At 30.3% G+C, this 12,972-nt stretch overlaps 1 protein-coding gene across 1 annotated transcript in view; it reads left to right on the top strand.

Moving 5' to 3' along the window:
* The window catches only part of LOC143919537 (GATA zinc finger domain-containing protein 1-like), a 241,054-nt gene that overhangs the window by 170,702 nt on the left and 57,380 nt on the right, over nt 1-12,972 (top strand). The window lies entirely within an intron of this gene.

Below are 12,972 nucleotides of genomic sequence, written 5' to 3'. Positions count from 1 at the left end.
GAATTGTCTAAAGCATCACCATCACTCATCTGAGAAAACTAATACGATAGTAAGAAAACTGCCATCAAACCGTTCAAAATTATCATAAATCCTGTCACCCATATAAAGATCAACATTCATATCCAAATTGCTTCAGGCCACATTCCATTTCTGAATCAAACCAGCACCTGAGGAAGACGTCACGCTACATTTATGCACGCCTATAAAACAATAGCGGTCGATGTTTCTGTTATCTGGCTATTTTCTTGGACCAGCTCCACTCCCTCCCGTCCCAGAACATACGACCTCATCATCCAAATCATATAAGGTTAGCTCGTCGTGGCAGGCATCCTCACGTCCCTCCACTCCTTTTAGCGTCACACCACTTCTTCGGCAATCTCACAATAGCCACCGACCGAGGAGGTCGCCCTCCTCCACCTCTGTTCGTCCGCGTGCCATCATCACGACACCAAGTGCAGTGCATCTTCTCGCATACCGTTCATACCGATTGCACATTCTGCTCTTTTGCCCCTTCGTGTGTTATTCTTTTTTATTACTATTATTTTCGCTGACGCCGTAAGCCTATGCTGACCCGTACGTTTTCCTAAAGCGAAGCTCCGTTTCTGTTTCATGTCTAAGCTTATAAATAAAATATGTTTTAAGTTCCGAGCGAACGAGCGAGCGGTCTTCTATAGCTATTTTTGTTGCCTAGTTTGAGGTGTATTTTCGGTTTGTCGGCGTGCCGACGCCATCCTCCCGTACCAAAACATGCCGAAGATGAAAACAAGTTTTTCATTCTTATCAATTTCCAATGTTTTCAATTTGAAATGATAAATTTACACTGCTCACGATATCAACACGATATCCCCATCATATTAATTTATCACAACTATTTGTTAGTTGCTCTCATTCTAATGAAATGAACTAGTTTTGTACGGAATTCTTCGAATACTTTATTAATAGCTTCTTCGTAATCGACCAGGAAAACCGCGAAAAAATTATTTCGAGTGACATCCTCTCCTTTCCATTTTACTAAAGTGGTAATCAGTAGCAAAAAATTTCTAAATTATCCTTACACTCATTAAAGAAGAATTGAATAGATGGAAATTTCAAACAAAGCTTCTTATTCTATATTAATAATGGACTTATTTTACTGAATGTTAGGTAAATTTTGATCATAATGGCTTAATACGACAGGATTTAAAGATGAAATCTCAAAATATGCTCAACCCGATTAAATATCTCACAGTTTTAATTATAGGAAGCATTTTACGATTGGGGACACGGTCTTCTTCCTCCCACATTTAAGTATCACGGAATGGAAAATTTTTACCTCGGTGTCTATATATTATAATTTGAGATTTTAATACGTTTTTATAAATCAGATTAAGATATAATATAACTACGCCTTTGTACTGAGCAATTGATAAATTATTTTAATAATAGGTAATACTTAATAATAGGTAACACTTAATAATAGATAATAAGTAATATTTTAATAATATTTTAATAATAGGTAGCTCTTCTTTCTCTCATATCAAATCATAATTTAATATTAAATGCGCATGTATTACGTATAAGATGCAATACGTAAATATTCGCATGTTTTTTCGATAATTTGGAGATGAATCGAAAACCAAATAAAACAGCAATGTACTATTTTGTTTAACAATATTCGAAACATCTCGAAATATTATCAATAAGCATTTCGTTTTGTAAAATTAGAGATTCAAGGCTTGTATTATTCAATACGTATACTTTCAAACGTCTAGTTTAAATCGAAACGTTAATATACTCTCTCAAAACTTTTCTATTCTATCAACAGTCAATAATGGACATATTTTACTGAATGTTTGGTAAATTTTGATCATAATGGCTTAATACGACAGAATAGATGGAAATTTCAAACAAAGCTTCTTATTCTATGTTAATAATGGACTTATTTTACTGAATGTTTGGTAAATTTTGATCATAATGGCTTAATACGACAGGATTATCTATTCAAGTAGTAAATTTTCAATTGTTGAATCTATTTACATATTTGTAATTTTAAATATCGTCAGCTAATTAGATGTATTTGTAGTTTGTTTCATACAAAATTTGTAGTTTGTTTCATACAAAATCGACGGAGTTAAAATAATAATAAAACATCCTCGTATTTGAGAATAAAGATTTAAGATTAAAATATGATAATATAGTATGTACATATTACATACAATCGTATGGAAGAAATATTTAATGAATTTTAAAAATCGCTCAAACTAAACAATATCACAAATAAGCCCTTATGCAAAATAAAACCTTTTCTACAAAGCACAATAGTGATGCATTTGTCGACGCGTATAATCGACAGTCCATATAAGAAACTTGACATAATATACTGGAATCCTCATTGAAGTTAATGGATGATTGGGTTTTCAACATACAACAAAGCATCCACGTTCAACAAACCCAACGAACTAAACTTCCTAAGTTTGCGTTTGTCAATTATTTTGACAATTGCATTTAAAAATCACTTTTGTATCAAACTCACCATACCTAAATAATAGTTTAAATTTTAAATTTTGAAGTTTAGTTATTGAATTAAATGGAAAAAAAAGCAACCAAATCATACCAACCAACATAGATATTTTGGCAGTTTGAGGGATGTCTTCACAAACGTGTTTACACCACTTTAAATAGTTTGCCCATGAAATTGGATGACACCTGGACTTGAATGGGTACCTTTGTACTCGTAAGTACCGCATATTTGTCGCGGGACCTTTATCATTACCGGTGCGCATTTTCCGGATGAACTGCATAGCGATGAATGCACTCAATGCATCCCTTTTAGTAGCGAGCAGAAAACACCGCGCCGAAACGAGACACAACACAGTTATTGATACGAAGTAATGGAGCAGTTAAATAATACCTTTAGGGCATTTATATCAAAATTTAATTCGACGTTTGCAATTTGTTGGCACTTACGGAATATTATAAGCTCATAACAATAAAATTTTTGAACTGATCTATCGCTATAAAATGTACATAGTTGATTTCCATTTTTAATTAAATGTGTGTTTAAATACATCGAATCATCTTAATTCCAAACTACATAGTTTTATTGCAATCAGTTCTGAAATTCAAAATTAAGTCAGTTCCCATCCTTGACCCATACAAAATATACATCAAACGTACGAAATCGCTGCCAAGAAATTATACAAAGTAGTATTTTAAATTCAACCATGCATTCAGATTGGATGGTAAGCAATTTTTTTAACGTTCCATTTTTTTACGAGACCGTTTTAGGTTCATGGATTAGACCTCCCGGGGTCTCGCATAAAACGCTTTGCCTCCACTAGTTAAACGACTCAAAGGTCCGGATTAAAAATGCACCATAGAATCGTAAGGATCCCTCGAAAATTTTAAATGTGGGTCAAAATTATGAAGTGAAAGCATTTTATTGCAGGTTTGAATGAAGTCTGCATAAATTTAGCGATATGAGAAGAACGACGCTAGCAAAACTACATACGTATATAGAAAATTAACCGGCATGGTGTAAGTATGTGTACGAAACATTTTAGCTTCACGCTTTTAAGGTATAATAATGGGGAATTTCATTTCACACATATCGTATTACAACGATTTGTTGTGGTATATGGTTAGCACAGAATTGTAATGTTAAACTGTTACAGGCGGATCTATTCCTCCACTGAATGTAAATTTTCATGAATGAATTCGACAAACAACAAATAAACATTCGCATTTAGAAACGACGCGTATATACTTTTCCTTTTTTTGTTGCCATATCTTGGGTGACAATATTATATACGTTTCATTTTGTCAAAAAATACAATGGGGACCACATGCAGAGTTAATTGTCAATTTGAAACCGATGCTTTGAAGCGATAGAGTTGTCTCTTTCGCACGCCTCCAACCGCCGTGCGTGAAAAAGAGACGCCAATAACAAATACAGTGTGAAGCAGTGCGAAAATCAGAAAAAAAAGTATTTAGGCTCTTGAAAAATCAGCGCTTTTCAACACCTTCCATTCAAATAAAAATATATAGAAATTGGGTAGCTGACAAATTACTCTCGGAATCAAAAAAAAAATGTGAATTAAAATATAATGTATACACGCTGTAAATTTCAAATAAAAATACGCAAGAATAAATATATGAAAAAATGCTTTTTTTTTAGTACAAATCTTATTTAAAATATGGGTATAAGAATCTATGCATGTACGTAAAATATACGTATGTAAGTATATATAATATTAAATTGAAATATCGTTGAAGAAACAGTGTTATATTTTATCACAATAATTTGAAAGCAAATACTATAAAAAGAAAAAAACCAAACGTTTCGAATAAAGAGAAACACGATATGAATAAATACAACCTTTTCCAATGAATGCTATGCAATATATGTAGGTACATATATGTATGTAGCTATCTAACTTTTCAATTTTTGCATCGAGTATCATATTTGATAAAAGCTTTAAACGTTTTCTCCTCGAAATGATTTTTAATGAACAAATTTCGTTTACATCACAAAAAAATGTATTATTGATTCCATTGAATTTTTTTATAATACTCGGATCAATTTCCATTATTGAAAGATTTTAATAACTTTTCGACATGTCGTCACGATTTGCAGACCAGTGTGTTATTGTTCGACGATGTTTATTGAAGTCACAACACAATGAGTTTGAAATAAAAATACGTATAATTTCCATTTCCTAATGCGCCTATATTGAAAGTTCAAAGTGTTCCAAGAATCAATAGAATTGTTGTCCCTTTGATAGGGATGCTTCGACACGATCAATAGTCGCATTGAAAAATATGTATATTATTTCCTTATGAAAAGCTACTTACCAAACCTTCTAACGATGTACATACATATATTGTATCAACAATATGCTTATTGAATCAACATCACATATTACATCACAGTGTACACAGAAAAATCCAGTAAAATTGTTTCAACATTAAGTTAGCGCAGTTGGACAAAATATTGCAAAAAATATCATTTTGACTATTCAAATTAAAATGTATGAATTGAAAGAGTGCCCGAAATCTATATACATAATGATATGATGTGTAAATGACATGGGTATTTCAAACACATGGAAGAGCATTGATCGCGTTGAAAGTGAACACATACCATTGTTTCATAGAGAATCTGAAGTATTTCGTGTAGCATTCATTCAAAATAGTTAAATAGCTATTTCAAATTTTCTGACACGATTATAATATATCACCAATTTAATTGCAATATTAAAATGACTTCATATTATATAACAATTATGTACATAACTGCTGTTTAGTTTATACGCTTACATATAATACAAATTCAAACGAAATCAAATTGTTAAATCTAATATATAATTTCGAAAGAGAGTTTTTATACATATATGTAAGGTTTAAAAGTTTGTTGGGAGCATCGAAAACAAATCAAATTTTCTATGACGATGACATCGATACCGTCGAATATTATTTTTTTTCGATTCAAATAAATTTAATTAATAAAAAAACAAATGAATGTTTATTATAAATTTTTTTTTGCCATGTTTAAGCTGTTTATATTACAAATACCGAGCGAAGCCGGATAAAACCACTAGTACAAAATATATGTACGTATGTACATGTGTGATGAAATCCACATATGAGCCGTTATATTTGAAAATGGCAAGTTGACTTTTCTTCATTTTGAGAAATATTTCGCAAAACATTAAATAAAATGTTATGCGTTTAACATTTAAAAATAATTGTGGCTGTAATACATACGTATATTCTGCTTTTCCGAAATTCTGGACATATCGAATTAAAATAAGTGATAACAATTTGTGAATTAAGTCAAACAAAAATAGTGTTATTGAAACTGAAAACTGGACTTCCGCTACTTTCATATATAACGGCTCATATATTGGTAGTTCGAATTTAGATGTTTTAATCCGATATTTTCAACGATTTGAATATATATATATTTACCATGGTGCTATTACGGGTATTGCTTCAAGGCAACACCTATAGGAAATAATATGGGTATTACCCATATCTCTACCCTACTCCTTTCTTTTTAGGCATGCTTGGGTATAATTCCCTTGAACTTCGGGTATGACTACGTCATGCCCGTTGTTGCTGGAGCAGTTGGGACTTTATGTCCCTAATAACTATGTATGTGCGTGGTAGACATCATCATCTGATGGCTGTAGCTCCAGCCCGCACAGTTCTTTTTCGAATGGCTCCTATTCCAAGAGCTATTTGACTTCTTAATGAAATCGTTGCTGCTGAGACTGAATGTGATATTTTCTACCTTAGTGAGCGTAAATTGTCGGATATTACTCTAACCCATTTATCTGGTAGTCTGCGCTCATAATTGTTTTCATGATTGATTGTGATTTATGAGTGGAATTTTGATTTACTCTCTTCCATTTGGGCCTCACATGGATGTTTTGTATTTGCAGTTGGTTCTTATTTATTGGAACTGGCTGTAGGTGCAAGGCATTCCTTATGTTATATTTTATATTTGATATTCTTACGAATCTGCTATTATAATAGCTATTGTTTTTTATGATTATGTATAAATGTATTATTGTCTGTGAATATACATATGTTTATATTTATTTTTCTTTCTCTCTTTTCTTTTATAAGACATTGCCTTCTTTGTTGTTTTTTATAACTTTTAACTATTATTATTATTATTATTAGTTGTATATATATTTAATTACATTAGTTTAAGCCGGGATCATAATTTTGATTGAAATCCCAATCATTGAAATCTTTTTGATTGAATTCCCACACATTTTTTTATATTTTAGTACAATAGCTTTTTTTTATATTTATTTAAAATACTTGGGGGAGGCGGCAAAGCCGATAGGCCCATTTATTTTTTATATATTGTCTTAATTTTATAAACAAAATATAGAAGAGGCAATTTTTAAAAAACTGTTTTTTCCTTAAATTCAATATTTATTAAACTATCGGTTTGCGTCCTAGTTTGATCTAATTTCATTGTTTTTCTGAGCTACATAGTGCTGGCATCTATAATTAACAAGCACAAGCTCTAAGCAAGATAAAAATACTCTGAAGCGTTTCAAAGATTGTCAATTTCAAACGTGGATAAGTTGTATATGTTTAAGTATAATTTTTTATTACTATAAATAATAAGTTTACTCATGTACATCCGTAATACGAAAACAAATGTTCAAATTACATCATTTCATCAATTAAAAATACATATACTTATACTTCTACATACATATATGCCTAAATATATCTTGTACACAATATTGTACTATTGTACGATAAAAATAAAACCCGGGTAGTGAAAAAGAATATTGTTACATTTTTTTATTGAAACAATAAGTACTAAAATTTAGTCGACAATCAACGGGTGAAAGGTGCGCAATGTCGATAATATACATACGGACGTTTTTAACAATCAAATCTGTGAAATATAATAATCATCCTTTCTCTAATTTTAATAATAAAAAGATTGTTATAATATTTATATACAATATAATCTCGATCGTTTATTATGATTATGATAAAATCGCGATTGATCAAGTGAATTCGATATGGTGCAATAATCGCGTGCCATTTCAAATGGTTTTTAATATCGCATATATGTTTAATTTATATATTAATTTAATGTTTAAACTTCACAAACACCATTCACGTGTCTAATTAAAACGATCGTTTCTGAAAATTTTAATGAAATATTTTTGTTTATACATAAAAAGTCAACCTGTGTTTATGCGTCGTTGAAAAATATTTGAATAAAAATAGTTCGTTTGTTTTCAAATGTCATTGCATATTTATATTTAAATGAATTAAATAACTGCGTTGATTTAATTTAAAATAAAATACACTATTAATTATTGAATTTTGTGAAACCTATGTACATATGTTGTAACAAAGCAACTGTAAGTGTGTTTTTTTTTATAATTATTATTTAAAAATTATATTGTACAACATATATTTGTATGTTTTTAAATATTTGATGAATGGATAAATATTTAGAACAAATATTATCAATATTTTTTAGCTATTTTTAATTTAAACAACATTTACAAAAAAACTATTGTTTTATATTGATATGATTCCAATAGCTTTATTTATATTGATATGTAAAATACTACATGAAAATTTTGAAACACATTGCAATTTTCATTAAATTGAGTATCGCTGTTTTCCAATTCATTAGCAATTGATACAGAAACAATGCTATTGGCACGTGCGCTTGACCTGTCTTACATAGTTGCAACTATGCCACGAAGTGCATTCAGCGCATAGGTATGTCATTGGCATTGAAATCAGTAATCACATCGATGAATCAAAGTATTGAATACGAATCGGAGTAATTAAATTTAATAAAAATACCTATGATATAAAACGATTACCAGTTTGCATTGTCGAAAATTATTTCCCAGAAGTCCCGATCGGCGAATAAAAATCGAATTAATATTTTATATTATTATTATTTAGCACACGCGAAATAATAACGGATCGATTGGTGTTAACTCGCGTGTGAGAGACACCCCGAAGCGAAAGCGGGACGTGTGTAGGGAAATCGTGCGAGTGCGAAAGAAACGGAGCGATTCCGGTTAACACATTACATTCTCACGGGAATGAGTGTGTTTAATGAAACAGATAAACATTCACAATGACCAAGACGTTTCAGATTAATTTTCAGAGGTTGGACAGATGGTTTAAACCGACTTCCGACTCGCCACACACTAATAAGAAAATAATGGAATCGATCCGCGCGAAAGATCACGAACAATCCTTTCTTTGTATTGTGTTAGTATAATATTGAAAAATTTAAATGAAGTGATTTTTGTATAGCGAAAGCGCGTATGTAAAAATATCCCACGATGATCGAGTAAAGTACGTTTGATTGATTTAATATGATAGACAGTCATCGAGGGACGATCGTCACACTCCTATAATACGAATGAAATGATCCGTGATTTTCAATCAAATCAATACATGTACATATGTTACATATCCCATTCAATACATATTAACGTTTTTTTATACAATAGGTATATGAATACTTGCTATATAATTATTAATTTTAAATTATAATACTAATGCGCAAATATATTATATAATTTGTACATAAATATGTACTTCCAATTATTTTCCATAATAAATCTAAATTTATTTCAGAAAAAAAATCAGCAACATATGTAACTCAGTTATTAGCGTATAATACTATCAACTGAGGCTCAATCCATGGGCCGGTGTTGGTGGCCAGACCTTGGTTGAATGTGACTCCAGGTCGATTTTTTTTTATATCGAATTTGCCAATTTATCTGATTTCATTGTTGAAACAGTTCTAAACAAATCGACAACATATGCTTATTTGTCACCATTATTTGAAAATAATTTCAAATTTATAATAATAGTTTTAAAAATTTACATATATGTACATACATATTTAAAGTACATATGTACAAATTTGGCCATAGGTGTCGCCTTGGGACACAACCCGTAATAGTACCTTGGTAAATAATAATTTAAAAAAATAAAACTATGTGCCATACTAAGAAAAAGTTTCTCCTGGGGCAAAAGTTTAAATTTGGAATTTCGGCATTCAGCAATTTCCGATTTTAAAATTTAGATATAGATAATTCGATTAAAAATATAATTCTAAAACTAGTTCTGTATAGGTGTATGTAAAACTAGCTCGATTATAATTACTGTCGATCTAAAAGGTTTGGCCTCTTCTGACTTCTTATTAATTTGATCGGTTTTAAGTCGGGTGCGTGCACGCGTTCTAGTGGCCTCTTCACAGAATCAAACACCAAATTGAGCAATTAAACGTTTCCATCGGGCACATGTCGACATCCACTCGAAATCTTGATTTAGGGACGATCCCTTTATAAAATTGTGAAAATTAAAATGCAAGACCACCCCCCTGCAACCCATTCACTACCAACTACCCAATACCCCCTCTTCCATGGGGTGAGTAAGCGGTTTTAATTACGCGGCTTTATTTTTACGCAATGCCCTCAGCGGAAAACTAATTAGGCACCGGTTTAAAATTTAAAAAAAATCGTTGATTTATAAATATCTGTTTGCGTGTGTGTGTGTGTTTGCAGAAACAGAAATTAATTTGAATTTTAAAAATGTAATCCACTAAAATCGAAGCTTCGTTAAAATTAGGGGTTGGAAAATGGACTTGATCGTGTGAAACAATGGCTCGGGAGCCATTTACAACGTAATCCTTTCTTGACTTAAAATATTACACTGAGCTGCGATCAATCTGTCAAGTAAACAGGATCACAACGGCGGTCAGCAATAATCTTTTACGCCATCTGAAAATTTTACACATTATACACACATATGTATATGTTTTATTAAACTTTTCATCAACTAACGAAAATTTGCGTTATTGTTATTTAATAAATATTAAAAAAAATTATATATATATATATATATATATATATATATATATATATATATATATATATATATATATATATATATATATATATATATATATATATATATATATATATATATATATACAATATGATATCGATCGACTGACAAAAGTGGTGAACACTTTTTATTCGAACAATAAATGGCCTTAGGAGAGAGGGTTTTTGAGACCAATTTACTAAATGCCCGCCCTCTTGTGGTGTGTTTGGTCGGGGGATAAAGCGTACAATTTAAAAGGCAGTCGTTCGAGGCTTAAGTGCGTATGAAATGGTGTTAAGTCGTTTCCGATAGCTCTTTCGTACATTTAAAATAAAATCTGAATCTGTATTTCTCAAAATTTATGCACAGTTAATGGTATATATGTATGTATATTTGGAACAAAGGAATAATTCAATATACGTAAGTGCGCGTTCAACATTAGAATGGACTGTACTATACTTTTTCTCAAATGTTTTAAATTTTACAAGCAATTAATTTCATATTATATAAAATAAAATTCGCGTAAAATTACAAGTCTTGTAGAATAACAGTCCCATGGTTTTCAACATTTATGACGTCCTCCCCTCCGTTTATATTATGTATATGTATAGGTAGTTTTCCCCTCGTGATTTTGCAACTCACGAAACGTGTACCCAGTTAATAAGGCGCTTCATACACGGTGTGATTGATTTACACAGTTGGGTGAATTAATGTGAAAAACAAGAGCATTATTAAAGTGTCCAGACATCAGTGTCCGTAATAAAAAGCAGGTGTTTGTAATTTGCTGATAAACTCCGATATCGCATATTGAAACGGGGAAAATGTAATGCGAATGTCAAACTTTTTCCGCAGAAAGAACCATTAATACAATTCGATTCGTATAAAAATATATTTAAACCTATTAGGCATCGTATTAAAATATATTTAAAAAAATTAAATCAAAGCCATTTTAATACAACTCAATGTTTTTATTATGATAGTAGTGAGGAGAGGTGGCCGATACATTAATTCGCCTGTAAATATTTTTGACTAATATCAAAATGAAATTATACTATAAATGTAATCGATGTTCTCATTTCGTTCATCGTATTATAAATCAATTAAAATAAACTCGTATAAAAATAACGTACTAAATTAATGTTGAGAATTGGTCGTGTAGCTACTGATATCAGCTCAGCTTTTCACTATTATTGCATTTTAATATTGTTCACCTTTGAGTATATTGTGTATAAAGAGTTTTTCAGATAAGGTAATATATCATTATAGATATGAAAATTAATCTATTTTCCACCATTAAAACGTATACATATATTAAACATTAATTACACACCCAATACGTTTGTCGGCTTACAATGGTCGTGACTGCCGAAACTACTCGTATCATAATACGAAATCACATTTGATGCAGGACCGAACTATAACAACCAATACACCTGTAATTATAAATGTTCATCAAAAACATTATGATATCAACTTTTATGTACGTATAAAGTTGAATATATCTTGATTTTTGTTTGTGAGTGAAAAACATTGCTCCGCTGTAGATTTTTTCGATCTTTAATATTAGTACAAAAATGAATCATATATTTCTAGTGCGTACCTGGCGATTTGATTAGGAATCACCTGGCTCGTATGGGAATCAAACAGGTGTACGGCAGCTTTGAAAGCTCACCCCTTGATGTGTGATCAATTGTCGTTGCACCTGTATTCTTGTGTACATAACAAATTATGAACTTGCACGTAATTGATATAAAAAATACACTATGATTTATATTTTCGGTATATTTCAATGTTGAGCATCCGTTATTAATGAATTATTTGAAAAAATGTGTAGGAAATAATAGGTTGCATGGAAGAAAAAACTAGTAATTTGTGACATTAGAACAATCTATGCATATATTTATTTTTAAATTAATTACATTGTTTATTTTTGTTATTAGCTGTAGGTATATATTAATATTTTACAATGATTTAAGTGCATATAAATAATATATTAAATTATATCGTTTACTAATTAATGTTTACATAAAACCCAAACGTACAATTATTTTACAAACTTAATCTAAAGTTCTTTCTATTATATGTATATACGTAAAATATATTTACAAAATACTAAATATTTTAATTGTTACTTTTTTATCGGCTATTACTAAAGTTATACATACATAAACCTACGCTAGAATAACACACTTGTGCATCTATGATTGAATATTTTTAATTTGACGTATTACTAATAAAGTAAATCACAATTAATGTACATGTATTTTGTTCTATCGTTATTCATAATATATACATATTGTCTTGTTTTAAAAGTAGTACGAGATCTGTTTTATTTAAATGTAAATTTAGTTGGGAAAAAATCTTAAAATAAGTTTTATTTTTTTTGGAATCATGTTATTCCAAAATAAATGCTATGATTTACTTTATCTATGAAACTTTCTCTTATAAGATTGTTCTCGTCTTTTTTAGAGAAAGCATATTATGAAAGAGAACATTTGTGATATTACAAAAATGGAATGTGAATAAAATTTACAATAATTGCAAACTATTCTACAAACAGATGCAGAAATTCATATTCCA

The sequence above is a fragment of the Arctopsyche grandis genome, chromosome 12 (assembly GCF_051622035.1).
Source record: "Arctopsyche grandis isolate Sample6627 chromosome 12, ASM5162203v2, whole genome shotgun sequence".
NCBI lineage: Eukaryota > Metazoa > Arthropoda > Insecta > Trichoptera > Hydropsychidae > Arctopsyche > Arctopsyche grandis.
Note: the sequence above shows the minus strand (reverse complement) of the source record. Positions and strands in the feature narration are given on the sequence as shown.